This window comes from Apodemus sylvaticus, chromosome 5 (genome assembly GCF_947179515.1).
Source record: "Apodemus sylvaticus chromosome 5, mApoSyl1.1, whole genome shotgun sequence".
NCBI lineage: Eukaryota > Metazoa > Chordata > Mammalia > Rodentia > Muridae > Apodemus > Apodemus sylvaticus.
In genome coordinates, this window is record NC_067476.1 from 150805805 (window position 1) to 150814407 (window position 8603).

General features: G+C 56.8%; 1 protein-coding gene across 1 annotated transcript in view; it reads right to left on the reverse strand.

Annotated features, from left to right (window-relative positions):
• The window catches only part of Cdh22 (cadherin 22), a 124896-nt gene extending 119096 nt beyond the window's left edge, over positions 1–5800 (reverse strand). Inside the window, exon 1 of the mRNA XM_052184278.1 lies at positions 5439–5800. The gene's annotated coding sequence lies outside the window, so the exon portion shown is untranslated. The remainder of the gene's footprint in view (positions 1–5438) is intronic.
• Positions 5801–8603: the final 2803 nt, after the last annotated feature.

Here is an 8603-nt window from a genome sequence, read left to right on the forward strand (position 1 = left end):
CAGGAGCCATAGGTGTGCTGGCTCCCACACTGAGTGGCTCTAAGCCCCTCCCCAAGCCCACGCTTGATGCAGCAGAGGCAGGCTGGCAGTGTGCCACGTGCCAGGCTCCACACCCGGGAGACAGAAGGAAATGTCCACACCGGCCTCCATGGAGTCTCCCCTCCGTGGGCCCTCCACGTTGCTCTCTGTACTGCAGGCTTCTCCGTGGTGGAGTGGCTGGGGGATGGGGACATCCTGCAGGTGGTAGGTAGTTTAGCCCTGTCATCAGTGCCAGCCTTCACCCACCACCGGGTGCCAGAAATGGCCTTTGACCCGGAGACATTTCTAGACATCACCCAATGTCCTTCGGGGACCAAAAGTGGCGCTGGCTGAGAAACACTGACGACATGCTGAGAACAAGAAGGAGGGAAAACTCAGCGCTCCTCCTAGGGTTTGAGGCACAGTGGTGGCCACCAGGTGGTCGCGCAGGGCTCGCTGGGCAGCATCTGACCCTGAGAATTAAGAGCCCCCATGAGACCTCTTCATGCTTTAGACTAGAAGTGGAGTGAACCCCTTCAGGGATCTCACAGACATGCATCCAGCTCCCACAAGGAAACATGACTCCTTGGCACTGTCCCCTGGATGTGCCCATTTGCAGGCCCTGTGAGCCTCTGCTTCTGTAACCCTTGCCCCATATTTACTGTCTCCAAGACCCAAGAGTCTCATGAACCAGACATGGGCACACCCGTGTCCACTGCAGTCATCCAGCCCTCTCAGGCCCCACAGGCGGCTGTCAGGGCAGGCCTAGCAATGGCAGCCCTGGGCCTGGCTTCCCACCCCAGCCACTGTCCCTGCAGCTGGGCTGAAGCTTCCCCAGGCAAATGTCGCCAGGTGCTTCCCTTGTTGAAAGCCCTCAGGGTCCCCACGGCTCAAAGGCGCCATCCCTGCTTCCTGAGGCTCTCCAGCCACACAGGCCCTGCTTCTGCAGCCTGTGCGGGACATCCCTGCAAGCCCCCATTCCATGCAATCACTTCAGCAGCTGGGCTTGCGGTTTCCCAGCCCTTGTTCACCCCCCAACCCCATGGGACCTCCAAACCCCTGAGCCTGGAGCCTGCTTCCTCTCCAGTCTGCCTCCCTCTTGTCCATTAAGGGACCATTATTCAATCCTGCAGGCCCTGCTTAGACCTCGCTCTTTCTGAAAGTTTCTGCCGCACACCCATCGCTGCTCGCTCGCACCACTGTGATGAGAACGGCTTAATTATAGGCGGGCCACGCTGGACCACTGGCCTCCTGCTGTCTGGGATTAACAGCTGTGTCTCTCACCCCCAACACAACAACGCTCCGCACATACACATGCTTAGCAAACACATGTTCACGTGTATTTTCTCCAACTAGATGAGGAACGGATGGATAACCACACGGACAAGCGCACGTGTGACGCAGGGAAGAGATTGTCGCGTAGGCTGGGTCATGAGACTTCAGAAGATCTTCAGACGGGGTGTTCAGAGGAAGCGCCCTACAGGCCTTGTGCAGGACTGCTGGGTTGGAGGTGTAGTGGGGGATTACAAGGACCTTGAATGCCACTGTGCAGAGTCTGGACTTAATTCAGTAGGCGATGGGGAGCCATGGAGGAGTTTTAATCAAGCAAGTGACGTGATCCCACCTGTGCGGGGATGCGGGGAGAACAGTGCCTGTGACTGCAGCAAGGACTGTGGTGGGAGGGAGACCAGAGGCCTGCGGGCTGGCAAGGAGCTTGCCACCACCGGTTAGACTTTTCAAAGCCAGGGTGCCTGAGTCAGAGTGGGAATCACGGGATGGGTGTGGGGGAGAGAAGGCAGAAACTAGGACAAAACGAATCTGTGAAAATCTAGAACCTTCCTTTTGCCCCTAGCTGTTTCACCAGCCAGTTTCCACAACCCTGGAAGCTTAGGAGGAGCCTGAGGTCAGAAGGAACCTGATTCTAGTCCCCAAGTAGTCAAGCAATCGTGCCAAAGCCACTGCGTTCAGGATTATTGACAGAGCAGTATTACCCATAATCAATGTTTTGTTTACTGGCATCCTAAGTGCCCAGCACTGTGCTTAGGGAACTGGCTTATGCATGTTTCTTTCTTTTCTAACAACTGAGGTTCAGAAGTTCAGAGAGGTGAAATAACTTGTCCAAAGCCACTCAGGCCACACAAGTCATAAACCCAGCTTGCAGCGACAGAGCTGCAGATAGCCCAAGTCTGGGGGGGGGGGTCTAGGGAGGAAATAAGAAGTCCCCACAATGTGACTGCAGGTAAGATGAGGCCTGGAGGAAACGTGGGAGGGAAGAAGCATCTCCGGACTCTGAAACTTTCCATACTCGGAACCAGACAATACTCAGATGTAGAAAGGCTTAGTCCCCCATAAGAGAATCCGGCTTAGGAGTGGGTACGGTGTTTATCCTTAGCATTACTAAAGCAGGAGTCTCTGAGGGCAAGCAGTAACATGGGCCTAGGACCCAAGAGCGTCACCTTTGTGCAGATTAGAGAAACCTGCGCTCTCCTCCAGGTACACGCACTTGCCTTTAGGGAGCCCGACTTGTTGAGTGGAACCAAGACAGATTTTAGATCCTATTCTCCTGTGCAGAATGCCCTCAAGTCAGTCAACAGCCGGCCCAAGGGCAAGACAGCCATGCTCCAGCCTCCCTGTTCTTTACCTCTCTCTCCCAGGATCTAGTATCCTCCCACAGACGTAGATAGACTCAGGCCATTGTGCAAGGTAACTTTCCTGTTAGCCTTTACCCTTTCCTCGTGAGATGAAGTCTGGTAGTGCCCATTGTCCGGATGAGAATGTTGAGATCAGAGCCTGTCCCCAGTAAGGCAGGAGTGGGGTGGGCTGGGAACATGACCCTGGGCTTTTTTTTTTTTTTTTTTTTTTGAGATCTCAGAAACAAAACTCAAGCTGCTAAGAGGAAGAGGCATTCCATCAAGCATCCCATTATCCTCGGGTGCTCTGGGAAGCTAAGGCTGATGATGGAGAGGACCCCCTTTGTATGTGGGGGACATTGGGGAAATAAGGCTTCAGTTCCTGAGCCTGGACTGAGGTGCTGGTCTTCTCCCAGCCTGATGCAGCCTGTCCTAGCTCACGAGTGAGGGTTGATACAGCCCTAACGTGGGTCTCAGCCTAGCGCCCCACACTCCTCCAGGCCACCCAGCATGGGTGAAGTTACATAATCAGGAGCCATCCTCCCCCCCTACCCCACACACACTCAGGGCTGTATTTCCAATGGATTTTCCTGATGGAAGAAAACAGGAGAAAACTCAGATAAAAGGGGAAATTTAATTGGCCAACTCCTTTATTGGTGTGGTAAATAAACTGTTCCAAAGTTTGCTGTGTTGAAGGTCCCTGTTCCAGCTCCAGCCAAGCCCCTCCCAAGGATTCTCAGAACCCCACAGGATAACGGCACAGAGAACCCCAGAGAGGAAAAGAGCCCGAGGCCCAGCCTCTGTGCAAAAGCGAGCAAGACCATAGCTGCCTTACACACATACACATGTACATGCACACACTTTATACACATGTACCAGGGGGTCACAACAGTTTGTCACTTAACGGTTTTCTTCCCCTGGGAGCTCCGGGATCTACCTTAAACACCTCATGCTGCATGGAAGCAAGCGTCTTCCTGCTTTGCCTACAGTCCGAGGACAAGAAACAGAATCCATTTTCCCTCAGACTCAGTCGACACAAAATTGGTGAGGCCTGGCTATCAGGGTTCCCATTCTGCCTTTTGCTAGTGTTTGCCTTGTGACCCCAGAACCTGCTCTCCAATACTTCAGGACTGGAAGGAGGATAGGCCAGGTAGATAGAATCAGACAGGGTTCCCCAGAGGCAGATGACCTAGGCTGAGAGACCTAGCTAGCTTGGTAAAGCACCTACTGGGGGACACTGGCGCTCTTGTAGTAAAGGAAGATCACAAAGACACCCCCTCATCATCCCAAGCAGGATTAAGGGAACACTGGAAAAAAGCAGGGAATCCTGCTGCCACAGAGAGAAGTAGAGGCTGGCTTGGGGAAGACGATGCCTCCTGACCTGACAGAGAGAAACTGAGGCAAGAAGGGTGAAAGAAGGTGGCAACACTGAGGATGAGACGGGCCAAGCCCCCACATCCCACAAAGAGTCAGAGTGGACACTGGTGGGCTAGAGTAGGAGGGTACTCTTAGGGACAGAGGACATAATAGATGGGTTTCCAGGATGGTAGGAGAAGAAACAGAGGCAGTAGCTAATGCTAGCTAACAAGCCTCCGGCCAAGTTGGCCACTCCTGCCCGTTCTGGGACCCGGAGAGCGCTAGAATCAGACCCTGGGGAAAAGGAACTGGACCGCACACCCTCGACAATCATCTCCAGCGACAAGGAAGGGTGGGGGAGAAAGCAGGGGGAACGGTTCCTAGCATCCCGAGCACGGGAAGCCTTCAACCAGCAGGCTTCAGCCGTCGCTGCTGTGCCCGCCAGCAGGGGGTGCCCCTGCGGCTTGGGGAGACCTCGGGGGACTCCAGCCTCTCTCTGCGCTTTATCCGCTGCACCCTACAGGGTCGTCTCCCGCAGCACCCGAGCTGGGGAAGGAGCCGACCAGGCCACAGCGGGAGTGACGAGATCAGGTCTCCAGGCGAGGGAGACGTGGGTAGGAATAGTGTCCACTGAGGGTCCCGCAGCCTGCTCGCCCCGCACAGTCTCAAGGTCCACGCCTCCCGATTCCGCACCCGGGGCCCCGAGGGTCAGTCCCGAGTGGCGCTTGCTTTGGACGTGAGCCTGTGAAGCCCGGTCCTTCTCCGTGGTGGGGACAGAGTCCCCGGAGTCGTGTGCGGATGAAGAGGGCAACGCTATCCCTCGATCTCCATCGGCCATCCGACGGCTGAAGGGAGTGGGGATCACGTCGGCAGGGGCGCAAGGGTCTTCATAGCCTGTCCGGCTCACCCCACCCAGGGGTGGCCGCAGCCGCGCGTGTCGCCGCGGCCCGACCCGCACACGCACCCGCGCGGCGCACACGCTCCCGCCGCGCCGATCGCCGGGCCTCCGGGAGGGGCCGCGAGCCGAGCCGGGGCGGCGCGGGGTGGGCGGTGGGAATGCCAGGGTCCCGGCCCGTATCGAGGATGGATTCTCCATCCCTGTACCCCCTCCCCGCGCTCCGGCCCTACAACCCTGGCGCAGACACCCCTTTCCTCCCCGGCCGGGTGGTGGGGGCATCCCGGAGCTCAGAACACAGGGACCGCGACTCCCGGGCCGGGAGGTGGCCGGGCTGGGCTCCGCGCCGGGGAAAGTTTGGACGTGGGAAAGTCCCTGTCGCCCCGCCGGGGAGGGGAAGCGGGATGGGCGCGCTTCGGCTGTTGCCCCGGAGCCCGCGCCGCGCCGCGCCCGCCTCTCCCCGGCCCGTGCGCCCTCCCGGCCGGCAGCCTCCCCCAGCGGCGATCGGTTGTCCTCCCGCGGGCTCCGCGCGCTCTTACCTCGGGGAGCGGCCGGGCTGCAACCTAGTCCGCGCCTTGGGACGCCAGCAAGCGGCAGGATCCCGGCCAGGTCCGGCTCTGGCGTCCGCTCGGAGGAGCCGAGGGAGAGCGGGAGCGAGTGGGGGAGCCGCGGCGGCGAGTGCGCGCGTGTGTGGAGGAGCGAGAGAGCGAGGGAGTGTGCGTGTCTGACTAGGGGGGAAGTGTGCAAGGGACGGATCCCTTCCTTCCTCCCGCAGCCTCTGGTGGAGACTCGGAGAATGCAGCGCCCGCCGGCCAGGAGCGCCGCGCCGCGCCGAGCCGCAGGCGGCCGCCGGGCCGGACCCCGCAGCCAGCCGGGGAGCCCGGCCCCCGCCCCGACCGCGCCCCTCCCTCGCCCGCGGGGCCCGGAGGCTCCGTCTCCCCCGTCGCCGGCAGCGGGAAAGCCCCCGGGGGGGAGTGCTCCTCCTCCTCCCAGCCCCGATCCGCGCGAAGGGAGCGCCCCCAGGAGGGGAGCAGCAGGCTCCCTCCTTGCCTGGCGGTTCAGCTGCCCCAGGCGCCTGTGGCAGACTAGACCCTGTCCCCACCACTCCCCTGGCCAGACTTCTCTCCATTTAACCCCCCTCCTCACCCCCCCTCCGCACTATGAAAGCCCGGCTTCAAAAGAAGGGGGTGCAAGGGAAGGTAGAGGCGGGCTTCTCAAGTGGCCACCCCTGGCTGACTGCCCAGAAAGGCCCTTTGCACAGACCGAGGCTTCAGAAACAATCACTGTACATTGAGGTGGACAGAGCCACTGCTCCGGGCCTGGGACTCTGCTGGCAGGTGGGAGGTCAGTTGTCCTGGGAAGAGAGCCACGCTGGCCATCGTCTTAAGGAGCGAGCTCTGGAAGTCCTGTGCTTCCAACCAAAATTAAAGAGTAGGCAAACAAGACAACCCAGCCTAAACTTCGTGCCCTCTAGCACGAGGCTGAGAAAATCCCCCCACTGCCCAGAAACGCCTGCAAAGCCAGCTTTTTCCATTCTTGCCCAAATTCAGCCAGCCCACTGCCCGGCGGTGTCTTTTCTGCTTAGACTGCTTCCTTTCTCTCGGCTGCATGGGTGCCAGCCAGGGTGACTGAAATATAATGAGACCGTGCACTCCTATGTCTTTGCCATCCGCCCCTAACCAAGCACCCCGGCCCGCAAACCAGACGCTGAGTTAGAGAGGCGGCGGCGCCCTCCAAGACCCTGATTCCTGATGGTCCCCAGGGACCCATACTCCGGCTCGCCCAGGCCTGCTCACCAAGCCCTCTAATTTCCACTCCCCCACTGCTCCCTGGGGACTGGTGTCTCCTCTGGGTGGCTGCATTTCCAGTCCTTCCAGCTGAACTCCATCACTCTTATTTATTTTGAGATTTATTCTCTACCGCGACAGCCGGTTCCCTCCCTTAAGTCCTTCCTCTCTCGGTTCATTCCCTTCATTGATCTCCCAAGCGCTGCGTTTGTGCGGTCTCCTGGTCTCTCTCCTCCCCTCCCTCTCTATTCTTAGCCTCTACTCTTTCATGCTTTCAGAGACCAGAGGCTGGCCTTCCAGATGCATCTCCACACTCTCCTCTCTCTCTCTCTCTCTCTCTCTCTCTCTCTCTCTCTCTCTCTCTCTCTCTCTCTCTCTCTCAGACTCACTTTTTTGCAGCTGTGGAGTCTCCTTTTCTGTCCCCGCCCCAGGCCTGGCTGTGTGCTGACCCCTCTGGAGTCTGACCTAATTACATGGCCATAGGTTGTTTGGGCCTGGATTGCTGTAGCCTCTGTTACCATCAGTCAGAACTGCCATGATTTTGCTTTTATGCAGACCGATCCTATTTTACAGATGAGGAAACAGAGGCACCACGTTTTGGAATACCAGGAAGACACAAGCAAAGCGGTGGGAATGGATTAGTTAATGCATTCTGCCTGGGTTCTCTGGTCTGGGGAGGGTAAGCCAGGACTCCTCTGACTGCAGCCTATGTGGCAAGCGCAGGAAGAGGCCCTCATGAGAACCTTGAGGTGTAGTAGGGGTCTCTTTCCCCAGTGTTGACTCAGATCAGATGACACCATTGTGACAAGAGCAGCTAGTAAGCCCTGTGCTCCCTATTCATTTTTATGTAGATTTTTTCACTTGATTGACACAGCCGACAACCTACGAATTTATAGACAGGGAGACTGCGGCACAGAGAAACTATGAAACTTGCAGAAAGTCACAGCGGACAGGGAAGCGCAGGGATTTTCATGCTGCTCAGGCCTCTGAGCTCAAGTGACAGGGAATGTTGCTTCCAGGCAAGCAACAGGCTGGGAACATCCCAGGTGTCTTCATGCTCTTAGCTTGAGATGGCCACACAAGAGGAGTGTCCTCGCTCCTCCAGGGTCTGGATGGAGTGAGTCATGGAGGACCTGGGGGAGGATGTGGCTGGGGATTGTTCTGGAAGGGGCGTGTGAGATTCTATCAGGATAGGAAGCTGGGTTTGGCACACACATAGGCTTTGGAGTAGTCCCCCGTGTCCCCTGTCCCCCGCCCCCTGCGGCCCCTCCCCCCATCCCCCTGGCTTTGCCCTCTCTTGGACACAGGTTTCCTCCACCTCCACCCCATGACATTTGGGCCCATAATCCTTTGCCACTGTGCTGTCCTGTGCATGGCAGTCTGCCTAGCTATGTCTCTAATATTTGCTCACTAAATCCTGTGACACCACCCCCCTTCTTCTAGTTGTGACAACTATAAAAGCTGCCAAATGGCCCCTGAAGGGCAAAGTCAGCCCTAGTTGATCATCAGGGCCTCAGTGTTAAGGCCTGAACAGTGGGGTCTGTTCCAAAACAGTGTGCCTCCAAACAGGTGTCACAGGTGTGTGAATGTGTGTGCTTATATGTATTATGTGTGTTTATATGTGGCGTCTGTTCCAAAATAGTGTTCTCCTAACAGGTGTGACAGGTGTGTGTGTGTGTGTGTGTATGTGTTTATATGTATGCATGTTTATATGTGTACCTATATGTGTATGCTTTTATATGTGTGCTTATATGTGCATGTGTATATATGTGTGTTTACATGTTTGTATGTGTTTATTTATATGTGTATGTGTATACATATATGTATATATGTGTATATGTGTGTTTATATGTGCTTGTACATGTGTTTATATGTGTGTCTGTGTATGTTTGTGTGTGTTTCTTTGTATATATATGT